Here is a 13,610-nt window from a genome sequence, read left to right on the forward strand (position 1 = left end):
GAAGAGAAGAAGGAAGAACAGAAGCCCGTGTTCCTCAGTGTTGGTGTGGAGACGCCTGTTTGGAGGAGCAGGAAGCAGGCTGGACTCTTCCAGCTGGCTTTAATGCCACTTCTCTTCTGAGAACCTCCCAGCAGCTTTCTCTCCACCATCTTTTTACGCTGAAGCTTCTTGATCATTTCAGGTCAGATGTTCTTGGACTGAGGTTAAACATGTTTGTTCTTGTGCTCGGAGCGAACCGATGATCCTCTAAAGTCAGGCATCCTAAAGGTGGATGTTTCCTGAGGCCTGGAGGCTTTAAAGTGGCGCTTTTACCCACTTGTCCTCGTTCTGCTGGAAACTTGATCCAAAAACCTTTTCTGGAGCTTCATGTTCTGCTTTTTTGAAGGAATGAAATGGTTTCATCAGCGCTGCCAGGGGCTGAGCAGGCTTCATAAATCTGAAGCTCTGAGATCCTTTAAAGATCTCCTGGAATCAGCAGATGGGGGTTTGATCAAAAACTGTAAGAATCAGTCAAGCTATCAAATCTTGACTCAGTCCAAGCGTGAACCAGTCCATCCAGAGCTGATTATGGCTCAGCCAGGAGGAAAGCACGGCCTGGGGGGGTTCATATGGAGCAGGCACACTCTGGCTCTATTGCTACTGAAAACAGCCCTTCAGCACAGCAGCCTGAATACAGTTCTGGAGAACACCTGTTCCCAACAGAACCTGTTTAAAACGGGACCAGTAAAGATGCCCGGCGTGACCACGACCACGGGGAGAGAGGGGGGGGGGGCAGAGACAGGCGGTAACGCCGCTGCCCACCGATTCACCTGGAAACAACAAAAACCCCAGCAGCTTGGACCCAATATGGCAGCGTGTTCCTCAAAAACGCTCCTCAAACTCTCCCCACAGCTTCATTGCTAAACAGGATTTGGGTTTTTTGTCCGTGCTAAATGGAAAGTGTTTGTCCTTTGGTGGTCCAACAGGACCACGATTTGGATGGATGATTTGATGTTATTGAGAATAAAAACAGCTGAAAATGGAAGTGGAGATGTTTCAGAGCACCAGAGTTCAGAAAGAGTTTCTAATCAAACACCGCCTGTTGGGAATGATGAATGGATGAATTTTTATTTAATTTAGACTAATTTAGACTAATTTTAACATCCTTTATGCCAGTTCCATAGAGCGTGCGCGCACACACACACTAGCAAAGATGATATCCAAACAGCCAAATAAATGGGAGTCAAAAGAAATAATTTAAAGCTCATAAGTCAGAGTCAAGGTCGAGGGTTTTCTATGGCCCCCGGGATGATTTATTATTAACCGGCCCACAGGCCGCAGATGTCTTACACAGGCCAATACTACATTTCCCACAATGCAACGGTGACAGTCTGAGCAGGAGGTGGCTTCATTTCATTATTTATCAGTAGTCATTAGCATAACAGCAAAAGTTAACTTTCAGATACCCATAAAATGGCAAAACGGAAGGTGGACACTGAGAACCGGGGGTTCAAACAAGGTGGGAGTGGGAGCACATGTTCACGGAGGCAGCTGGGAAACCTGGTGTCTTCTGAGTGGAGAAAGGGTGGCGGTAATGAAAGAATATCATCTGAGACGGCATCATGAAGCTAAACACAAGACAAGAATATGGACATGGAACAAAAGCTACAGAAGGTTGAGGAGTTAAAACCAGGCCTCAAATCTGGACAGGTTCTGTTCAGAAAAGCCAAATCTCAAAGCGAGGCTGCTGTCAAGGCCAGTTTGATTCTGGCAGAAGAGATCGCTCAATCAGCCCGGCCATTTCCAGAGGGGGATTTCATCAAACACTGCATGCTTAAAGTTTGTGAGCAAGTTTGCCCAGACAAAAGGCAACTCTTTTTAAACGGGAGCCTGAGCAGAAACACCATTGTTGTCCCTCAATCTAAAAGAGCAGCTGGAGAAAAAGGGGAAAGATTGCATGGCATCTTCCCTGGCTGTGGATGAGAGCAGCGACATTAGAGGGGACTCCAGCCTCAACGTGACAGAGGAGTTCAGGCGTTACGTCCTGTGCACGGCACAACCACAGGACAGGATTTGTATGAAGAGGTGTCAAGATGTGGAAATGAGATGGAGCTGCCTCGGGAAAAACTGGTGGGTTGGACAACAGACGGAGCACCTGCCATGTGTGGACACAGGAGTGGACTGGTGGCCAAGATACGGGAGAAGATGCAGGAGGAAAACGTTACGGCTGAACTGACAGCTCATCATTGCATCCTACACCTGGAATCGTTGTGTGCTGAAGCCCTGAACATGGAACATGGAATGTTCACCATCACGCACGCAGGGAACTTTATCAGAGCCAAAGGTTTAATTCAGCACCAGTTCAAGGCGTTTCTGAGCCAGTGGCAAACGCAGCGTGGTGATTTGCCCCATCACACTGAGGTGCGATGGCTAAGCCAGGGAAAGGTGCTGCAAAGATGTTTCCAGCTTCCTGAGGAGATCGGATGTTCTTGGACAGCAAAGGGAAAGACACGACTCAGCTCCCAGACCAAAGGTTCTTGTGTGAAACGGCTTTTCTGTGGGACATTCCGAGTCATCTGAATGCAATGAAGCTGCAGCTGCAGGGTCGGGGTGGTGTCCCCTCTGATATGTACAGTACAGTGAAGGCCTTTAGAACCAAACGCACTCTGTGGGAGGCACAGATGCACAAAGGAAACTTGAGCCACTTTCCCAGCTGCCAGACCCTGAAAGAGAAGCTCTCTACCAGTGTGTTCCCGAGCGCACAGTTTGCTGATTAAATGAGTGTTCTCGCCGCTGACTTCCCACGCCGAGTCACTGACTTAAAAGCACCAAAAAGCAGGTTTGAACTGCTCAGCCGTCCGTTTGAGGTTGAGGTGGAAAGCTCAGCACCAAAGCTCCAAATGGAGGTGATTGAGCTCCAATGCAGTGATGCCCTGAAGGCAACACATGGGGCAGTGGGTGCTGCGGAGTTTGCCCGTTTCCTCCCCGACACACATCCAGGCTGCTCCAACGTTGCCTGTGTTTGGCAGCACAGACCTGCGGGAACAACTGCTTTCTTTGATGAAGCTGAACAAAACATCACACAGAAGTGGACTTCCTGCTGAACACCTTCACTCATTGTGAGGAGTTCCTCAGCTCAGAGCCGGACCCCCAACATTGATGAACTCGTCCAAAAGATGAGACACCACCAAGTATCAGCCTCAAACAAGTGAACATTAAGCTGCAATAACACATTTACAATTATTACTCAGCTCAAGTTTAAAAGTTAAAGGTAAATTTAGCCCACTTTTGCTAAATGAGAAAATCTACTGATGGTGCCTTGAATAATACCGCTTCATTCATTTAATGTTCATGTTATGGGGATTTTTATAGAAAGCAAATTTGTCTTTTGTGCCTCTTGAAAATTAAAAATGACTGACAGAGCCATAAGAAACTATTGCTTTATTTATCTGATCATATTGTAAAATATTTGTGAGGTTTTCAGTTGGTTCAGTTTGGTTCACTAGACCAGGGGTCACCAACACGTTGCCCGCGGGCACCCGGTCGCCCGTCAGAACCACATGAGTCGCCCATCGGCCTGTTCTAAAAATAGCTGAAATAGCACCACTGACCAATGAGCTGCATCTCATTTATTTTGTTTGCTATTCTTGTTTAAATCACACTTACACATAAACTGGAAATAATAATATACAGTGATCCCTCGCTATAATCGCGTTTCATCTTTCACAGCTTCGCTGCTTCACGGATTTCTTTTGCGAGTCGTTCATTGCAGTTCTCAAATATAATTGAAGGTGGCATATCCGTTTATATAAATCTTCTTGCTCAGAAAAAGAAAGAGCGCCAACAACTACCCATAACAATGTTCTCAGGACGAAGAGGCACAGCTGGGACTGGAAATACGCGAGTGAATGTTTCCAACCTTGTATTACTAGATTAAAATTATTGTTTTAAACAAATTTTGGGCTTTAAAACAGGTTTTGATTTTTGGTTTCATTCTATAGTTCAGTATTGCATTGTAAAATAATAATTTAAAAAAAAGCTGACTACTTCACGGATTTCACTTTTCGCGTGTTATTTTTGGAACGCAACTCCCGCGATAAACGAGGGATCACTGTATTTAAAAAAACTTTGAAAAATGTTTAATATAAATGAACTATGACCTAGTATAGTTCAAAGGTCAGTATGATGCGCATGACCAAAACGTAGCATCTACGCAGATCGCTACGACCAAACAGCCGAACGGGCGCAGCCAAAATGAGGAGACTGACCCATAAAAAGATGGCAGAAAAAAGAAAGAAGACAGATCATTTTCACCAGGAAACTTTCTTTCTCCACAAGAGAAGAACTTCTCACACTACTGCCCCTAAAGACAACTACGAGGGGAGTTGACACATATAACGAGGGGAGTTGACACATATAACGAGGGGAGTTGACACATATAACGGGGGAGTTGACATATATAACGAGGGGAGTTGACATATATAACGGGGGAGTTGACACATATAACGAGGGGAGTTGACACATATAACGAGGGGAGTTGACACATATAACGAGGGGAGTTGACACATATAACGAGGGGAGTTGACATATATAACGGGGGAGTTGACACATATAACGAGGGGAGTTGACACATATAACGAGGGGAGTTGACACATATAACGAGGGGAGTTGACATATATAACGATGTGAAGGAGTTTTTGGTGGAGAAAAAAGTGCCGCTGGAAAAGCTGGTATCAGTGACTACAGACGGGGCTCCCGCTATGAGCGGCCCACTACAGACGAGCTCCCGCTGTGAGCGGCCCACTACAGACGGGGCTCCCGCTATGAGCGGCCCACTACAGACGAGCTCCCGCTGTGAGCGGCCCACTACAGACGGGGCTCCCGCTGTGAGCGGCCCACTACAGACGGGGCTCCTGCTATGAGCGCCCCACTACAGACGGGGCTCCCGCTGTGAGCGGCCCACTACAGACGGGGCTCCCGCTGTGAGCGCCCCACTACAGACGGGGCTCCCGCTGTGAGCGGCCCACTACAGACGGGGCTCCTGCTATGAGCGCCCCACTACAGACGGGGCTCCCGCTGTGAGCGGCCCACTACAGACGGGGCTCCCGCTGTGAGCGCCCCACTACAGACGGGGCTCCCGCTGTGAGCGGCCCACTACAGACGAGCTCCCGCTGTGAGCGCCCCACTACAGACGGGGCTCCTACAGACGGGGCTCCTGCTATGAGCGCCCCACTACAGACGAGCTCCCGCTGTGAGCGGCCCACTACAGACGGGGCTCCTACAGACGGGGCTCCTGCTATGAGCGGCCCACTGCAGACGGGGCTCCCGCTGTGAGCGGCTCACTACAGACGGGGCTATGAGCGGCCCACTACAGACGGGGCTCCCGCTGTGAGCGGCTCACTACAGACGGGGCTCCCGCTATGAGCGGCCGACTACAGACGGGGCTCCCGCTATGAGCGGCCACTACAGACGGGGCTCCCGCTATGAGCGGCCCACTACAGACGGGGCTCCCGCTATGAGCGGCCCACTACAGACGGGGCTCCCGCTATGAGCGGCCCACTACAGACGGGGCTCCTGCTATGAGCGGCCCACTACAGACGGGGCTCCTGCTGTCTGTAGGCCTCACTCTGTGCCAGAGTGATGGGCTTTGAGCACGTGATGACTCCTGTGGTGCAGATCAGAAACAGCATCCGCTCCAGAGCCAAACAGCTCAGAACATTCAAGGTTCTGTTGGAGGAGCTGCCAACTGAATATGGTGACCTGCTCCTACACACAGAAATCCGATGGCTCAGCAGGGGACGGATTCTGCTTCCTTTTTTGTCCCTTTTGAGTGAAATAAAAGAGTTCATGCAGTCCAGAGGGGAAGACGCCGCGCTGCTGGATTGATTGATTGATTGATTGATCCCTTTAGGGGGTGTCCATCAGGGAAATTAGCATCTCCAATAAAACGTACAGCACTGTACCATGGGTTTAGGTTTCCTTTCGTTTTCTTGACTGCTTCATTCAAAACAGAACACATTTCATAAATCCACAATAACAAATTCATATTCCACAAAGAACCAGTTGTTAAAACAATAAAATGGAATGCCTTGATCTCTCCCTCTTTACATACTCTCCTTTTTTAAATCAAGGATTGATTGTCCCCCTGGTGGAGGGACAAAGTTTGATCATCCGTCACAACATTCCCGTCGACCAGCCGCAATGTGCGTCCGAAACACGCGCACGCTCATTGCGCACACGCAGCTTATTAAGCCGCATCTCGCAGCGGAACATTGATTCGAGACGACAGCAGTGAAAGAACCAAATGCTACCTGAATATTAGAGGTTTTCCATCAGGGCTCGGTCACTCAAGATGGAGCCCGAAGTTGAGAACTTTCACTTTCGCTTCTTCTTCCTCTTCGTCCCGTGTTTGTGGTTGGATCGCGTCATATCCAGCACAGGCGCCTCTCTTCAGAACAATTTGGTCCACGTTTTAACTGAAATACTGGGAAACAACTGGAGTTCGTCTGACAGATGTTCGTTTTTGGGTGCGGAATCAAACTGGGTCAACTTTTTGATCTATAGGATCCCCTCTGGTTCAAAGTGTCCCCTATAGGATATTGACAGTACTGACCTTTTGGGGGCTGCACACACCTCTTAATGGTGACGGCACCAACGGAGCTGATCCAGTTGTCATCAGCTGGCCAGTCTGACTCCAGCTCATTAGGGGAAATTAGCTTCTCTGGAGGAGAAGCTTTCAAAACTTGACGGGCTGGGGGGAAAATGACTGTGATTTTGGAATCAGCGTGCCAATTTTATTTTTAATCAGAATAATTTAGAATAATTTCAACAGGATATTTTCAAATTGTTCCCCAGTGTAACTTCACCTGAAATTGTGGACTCCAGAATATCACCATTAAATCCATTTAATCACTTAATAGCTGTGGAATTTGAGCCGTGAGAAAAATATCTCTCCATCATGATTTCCAGAATGTTTCATCAATATCTGAGATTCTTCGAAAGCTTCGCTGGTGTTGGGTTTTTATTGCTTCTGCTTCATTTTCAGGTGCAGTTCTTTTATTTTTAAATCAAATCAAATCATCTTTATTTGTAATGTCTGTTGTAGTCAAACTTGGTGCTATGCAGAATCCCAGGGCCTGATCCCTAACAATCAACAGGAAAATCTCCCCTTTAACAGGAAGAAACCTTGAGCAGGACCAGGCTCATGGGGGGGGGGGGGACCCTCCTGCTGATGGGGGGGTGGGTAGGGAGGTGGATCAGGTGCGCCGTGCAGGTCTCACTTTCCTTTACCTTCACTTCCTGTTTCCCTGGCAAAGAGGCCGTGGATTATTGATGCCTCCACAACCCCCCCCCCCCCCCCCCCCCCCCCCCCCCCCTCGCTGCAGAACCCACCGGCGCTCCGCGGGACTCTCCAAGCATCACGAGTCTCCTGAGAACATGCACAAACCCCGGCCGCAATATCCAATAAAGCAGAACCGGGGGAGGGGCGCGGGGCCGGCGGGAGGGCTCGCCCACCCGGAGCAGGAGGCGGCAGGACCAGACCGGGTCCAGCAGAACCCGACACAGAGAAGGAGACAAGGACACCTTCTGGTCTTTCATTCCACACAACAGCAGGAAGATCTGGGATAAATGTTGAGGGGAATAACGGTAATTCTAGTTTTCCAGTTGGACGAGGCATTCAGGAACACGCGGCCCACCTGCCCCCCCACCCACCCCCGCAGAAACATGATTCAATGATGAAACATTCATGATAACATTCTGCTCCTTCCCTTATCTTTCAGAAAGGTCTCAAAGGCTCCTGGTACTCCAGAGCTCCAGATATGAGATTAATCAGGAGGAATTACCAGTGTTCGAAAGCCCACACTGTTTATATTATTGTATACTGTTAGAGTTTATCTAAGTAGTATGTTTATTCATCGTTATTTAGTTTTTCCTTGAAGTTTCATATTTCCGATGCTCTCGAATGCAACACTGATGTCCGACGCTCTTAAACGCACCACTGCCGTCTGGGCATTAAGGATGGGCGATACCACACTTTTGGGATTCGATACGATACCGATACTTTTTCTTGTATTTTCATCGATATCGATCCCGATACCGATACCGTTCATTTCTTACTGGCAATTTTTGTCAGTCAAAATATTATTACATTTAAGACAAATACAGACCATTTATATACAATTTATTATGGTCAATTGATTAGTAGGATTTCCTTATCCTTTAAACCTGCATAAGACAGTTGTTCCATAAAAAAATAACTAGAACAATGTCTGACACCATCACACCTTTAGTGCACTTGAGGTATGTTATCACACTTTACTGAAGTCTCAGATTGCTGTTCAGAAATCGTATCATATTCACATTTTCTGCTTTAACACGATTGCGTCTCTGGCTGATTATTTTCTCCGGCTCTGCCTTTTGCTGACTGTGGGCTCGGCGCAGGCTATGTTGCAGGTTGATGCTCATTCCCTATCTCCTGTCACGTGACATGGGCCAGCTCAATACGCCGCCAGGTATAGGGGTGTCTTGGCACATATTAATTTAAGTAACTAATCTAAAACGGCGGAAAGTGATGCATACACCCCCAATTTTTTTTTTTTAGTTAGTATCGATATTTATAAAAGAACATCGATACCAAATGAGTAGCTTGTGAGTATCGATATATCGATACCACGGGATCGATCTGCCCATCCTTACTGGGCATGCGGTACTTTAATTAGTTAATTGTTCACACCCGATGCAACTGTAGAGAGTGCGTGTCCATTCAGATGCAGCTACGCTGAGATAATTTCACCTTTTCTGCCTATTTTTCTTCATTTGCCTGTGCTCCTGTGGTTTATTGCTGTGTGTGAATGCCATAAGGTAAGGAGTTGGCAGTGCATAGTTGTACATAAGCTAACTTTATGTTGCGTTAATGTGTGTTCAAGCTAATAATAATATCTAAATGTCTCGTGTTAGGTGATTTGTTGTGGGATAAATGAGAATTGAACTGTACTGCTTCATTTGCGGTGTTGTTCATTTGATTGTGTTTGTGTATTTGATGTGTGTTTGCTGTGCTGATGGATATTCGTTGTGTTGTTGTTGCAGACCACAGCAGAATAAATCATAATCCATAACCTGGACATCTGTATTCGTGTTCTTTAATTTGGACACCAACATCCCACATCTTGCCGCTCTAAACCAGCTAAATTCCTGGAGACCCCCAAATCTCCTTTTTAACCAGAGTTGTATTTATTCCAGAGGAACACGCCCCCCAGCCCTCAGCATAGAGATAAGGAGCCAATGATAGGAGGGAGGGGCCAAGATGGGGAGAGGGAGTGGCCAAGAGAGGATGGGGAGGGGCCAAAAGGAAAGGGAGAGGTAAGAGAGGGGAGGGAAGGGCCAAGATGGGTGAGGAGAAGCCAGTAAGGGAGGAGGGAGGAAAGGAATCAAAACCGTCTTCAATGTACCTTTATACTCCCTCCCTTTCTCCCAGTATAACAATGTAGCAGCAACAGCAGCAGCATAATTGTGCTGCTAACCCTGCTGCCCAGCACAAACACAACGCACAACAGCACCACACAACTCCCTCGCACCAATAACGCTCTCCTGACGTTAGCAGTGACAGCTAACGTGAGCTTATTTGAATAAAGATAGTTTAATTAGCAACACTCACGCCGGCTGCTGATGAATAAAATGCACGTCTGAGGTGCACAGGTGCTTCACATTGTTCAAACATGCATCACTGCCACAGACAGCACACAGAGGGCGTTTGTGACTGGTGATGATCCAGTTCTGCAGGTTCTGCAGGTGGACTCAGAGTCCATAGAGCACATGTAGCGCTCCTGACAACCTGTCATCACACCTGATGGAGCCCATCATCACCTCCAGCACAGGTGAGCAGCCTCCGTCTGGCTCTGCAGCCCAGGAAGTGCTAAAGCTAATCTGGGTGGCAGCAACGCGCTGGTCCCCTTCGTCCTCCGACAGTTTGTGCAGTAGAAGCTGAGATGGGAGTTTCACACAATCATTTCTGAAGCACCGATGCCAGAATTCTTCTGAACACAGAAGAAGCTGCAAACCCACAGAAAGGACCACAGTGAGGCCACAACCTCGATGTTTTCACTGATGATGCTCAGCAAGAGTGGAAGAAAAGGTCAAAAGATCAAAGGAAAGGTCAAAAGATTAAAGCAGAGGTCACACTATTAAAGGCAGGGTCAAAATATCAGAGCAGATTTTAAAAAAAGATCAAAGCAAAGGTCAAAAGATCAACAGAAAGGTCAAAAGATCAACAGAAAGGTCAAAAGATCGACAGAAAGGTCAAAAAATCAAAGAAAAGGTCAAAATGTCAAAGAAAAAGATCAACAGAAAGGTTAAAAGATCAAAGACAAAGTCAAAAGATCAAAGTTAAGGTACGCTTTAAAGGTGTGTAATGACACAGAGAGGCCGAGCGGCACCTGCCATAGTGGCTAACATCCTGTGACAGCAGCCCCCCCCCCTCAACTCAATTGTTCTTTTCTTAAATAAAATATGAATCTGTCCAGAATAATAAAGTTTCAAGTCAGAATGTTTCATATCAGAGACCAAAATCCAACATCTCGTGTCTCTAAACGCTTTGCTCAGGATTCAGAGTCCAAAGCAGAATTAGCAAGGCAGCATTAATATTTCAGAGCTTTTTAGATTAGATGATTAATTTTATTCAAAAGTATAATGAAGACGGTGAAGTTTAGGAAGACTTTAATGAGACTAAGTGCCTTCAGCTGAATCATGTTTACAGCTAAATGCTAATGCTAGCCTGCTAACGTGATCCTCCTGCTTCGTGTAGCAAATACACCAATCTTCACGCCTCCCTGCCAGCCTGGGCAGGAGCTGAGCTGGTTAGCTGGTTTCAGCTAAACCCCACCGTGGTTGTCACCTGACAGGTGGAGGTGGGGCCCCATGAACTGGCCCCACACCTCTTTGTGGATCACCTGTTTGCTAAGGGTTCTGTATCACCAGCACCGGGCAGCATGGCCCCCTCAGCACTGGTTCCTAATGGTTCCAGCAGCTCCAGAGTTCATTAGAACATGTTGCTATGCTATGCTATGCTATGCTAGCATATGTAGGGCAAGCCTCTCAACATGGTCTCCAGCACGTTGTTAGCCAGCGGCTACAGCTGATCTGAAGAAGCTTCTGCCAGAATCGGCCCAGCAGTTTTGTGTCTCTGGGCCGATCCGGATCCCCTCCTCATCTGTGACGGAACCATCAGGAATTCTTGTTTTTTGGCAGCCAGATAAGCAGGAAATAAATGACGTGAAATGTTCAGTGGGATGAATTCAAACGACTGTAGCTTTCAACAGGGAGCTAATGACGCTAATGATGCTAATGTAGCCTCTGAGGGCTGCTCAGGTAAGTCTGAAGTTAGAAGCATCAATATTCCAGCCTAGAAACTCCAAAACAATCCCAGTTTCTTTATGATTCCCGTCCTCACCAACAGTCCGACGTTCCTCAGTGGTGGGTGCTTCACACCTCTGGCCCCGACCACTGGAAGAGCTCGTTTCCGAGCTTTGTGGACAAACTTCCCAACCAACTTCCTGTTTGTCACATGCGCGTTTTCCCTCGGCCTCGGGAATTCCTGCAGGACAGGAGACGCTCAGAGGCAGGAGTTTGGTCCTCCCGAGCGTCTCTGGGTGGATTTGAAGGAAAACTAACTGCTTCTTTTATCGTACATCTTGTAACACAAGGAGATGCCAAATGCTAAGTGGGTAGCACCAATGCTAATGTGGCACCAATGCTAACGTGGCACCAATGCTAATGAGGCACCAATGCTAACGTGGCACAATGCTAATGAGGCACCAATGCTAACGTGGCACCAATGCTAATGAGGCACCAATGCTAACATGGCACAATGCTAATGAGGCACCAATGCTAACGTGTCACCAATGCTAATTTTAGCAGTGAGCATGTGCGCAGCAGGACAACAACGTCATGGGACGAGATGGCTCATCAGAGACTCCATCCAACGGTGCATCCATCCATCATCCAATGGTGCATCCATCCATCATCCAACTGTACTTCCATCCATCCATCATCCAACTGTACATCCATCCATCCATCATCCAATGGTGCATCCATCCATCATCCAACTGTACATCCATCCATCATCCAATGGTGCATCCATCCATCATCCAACTGTACATCCATCCATCCATCATCCAACTGTACATCCATCCATCCATCATCCAACTGTACATCCATCCATCATCCAACTGTACATCCATCTTAAATTTATTAAGTTTGTGCTGGTGAGTCCAAATGGGTGCGTCTGAAGGGAGAACGTTCACCAGAGGAGAGCTGATCAGGTGCACGCAGGTGCACGCAGGTGTACGCTAGCCTCTAGTGTAATCTGCCCTTCCTGCTCCTCTCTGGGGTAAAACACATTGGAAAGAGCTTTTAGTTTGGGGCTGTTTTTATTGTTAAAGAAGGGGGGGGGGGTTGTGGGGGGGTCGCTGGTGTTTCTTGAAAGTCGATTATATTTTACTGAACGCTACAATTGGTGGGGCGCCTGGGTAGCAGCGACCACAACCGCCTGGCCCCCATCTCAGCGGCCCACAGGAGCCCGTTGGTCCCCCATTGGTCCCCCGTAGGTCCCCCGTTGGTCCCCTACTGGTCCGTCGTTGGTCCCCCGTTGGTCCCCGGTTGGTCCCCTACTGGTCCGCCGTTGGTCCCCCATTGGTCTCCCGTTGGTCCCCCACTGGTCCCCCACTGGTCCCCCACTGGTCCCCTGTTGACTATGAGGGGGGAGGACCTTTCTTGGCCTGACAATCCTGCCGCAGCTCTGGCAGTAAAGGATCCGATATCCTCACTAGAGCCCATCAGAACCCATAATCACGAGATTAGGGACACGTCCCCCCCCGGCGCCACCAGCCGTCTTCTGGCTCCCGGAAGGTCTCCTGTCGGCGCTCGCGCAGCATTGGAGCGACAGAAGGGGCTGAGGACGGGACCAGATGGCGGTGGTCCTCCAGGCACAGTGTTGCTACAGGGGGGAAGGAGGGGACACAATACGGGAATAACATCTCGGAATAACATCTCGGAATAACATCCAAGCAGAGTCTTCTCATGGACACTCACTTTCTAGAAGAGAGACAGAAGAAAGAGTGAGGAGGTCAAACCAGGCTGCGGTTCCGTTCGTCACCGCCAGGGGGCAACAGAGGGCCTAAAGGTGACGTGGATCGCTGCACAGTTGCTCGCGCCTCCATCAAAGGTCCAGGCGCAGCAGATGGACCCCCCCCCCCCCCCCCCCCCCCCCCCCCTCCACACACACACACACAACACACACACACCCAGGCAGCGTGTGTCCCCCCCACAGGCGAATCACCTCTTTGAGGGGGGAACTTTGGTCTTGACTTCAACACTCTCAGCAGAGCGTCTCCATGGCGACCGCTTCGCCACGTGCTTTATTATTTAGGGTTTGATCGGAGTCGCATCCCAACAACGATCCAGATGAAGAATTCGCGATTGTCCCGCTCACGCGCGGCCCTCAGACGTCCTGCCGCTTGACACCACTGCCCCCCAGTGGTGAGAGGAGGAACTTCAACCCAGTTTCTGCTCTTCCTGTCCTGAGCCTGGTCCTGGTCCTGGTCGTGTTAGCTTCAAACGACCTGAAACACGAGAAA

At 48.6% G+C, this 13,610-nt stretch overlaps 1 protein-coding gene and 1 long non-coding RNA gene across 2 annotated transcripts in view; one reads left to right on the forward strand and one right to left on the reverse strand.

Annotated features, from left to right (window-relative positions):
- LOC130525977 (uncharacterized) overlaps positions 1-13,610 on the reverse strand; it is a 242,442-nt gene that overhangs the window by 182,543 nt on the left and 46,289 nt on the right.
- On the forward strand, positions 8,682-9,101 carry LOC130525983 (uncharacterized). The gene is made up of 2 exons (XR_008950629.1): positions 8,682-8,841; positions 9,067-9,101. It is a non-coding gene; the product is annotated as an uncharacterized LOC130525983 (long non-coding RNA).

Source organism: Takifugu flavidus, chromosome 5 (genome assembly GCF_003711565.1).
Source record: "Takifugu flavidus isolate HTHZ2018 chromosome 5, ASM371156v2, whole genome shotgun sequence".
NCBI lineage: Eukaryota > Metazoa > Chordata > Actinopteri > Tetraodontiformes > Tetraodontidae > Takifugu > Takifugu flavidus.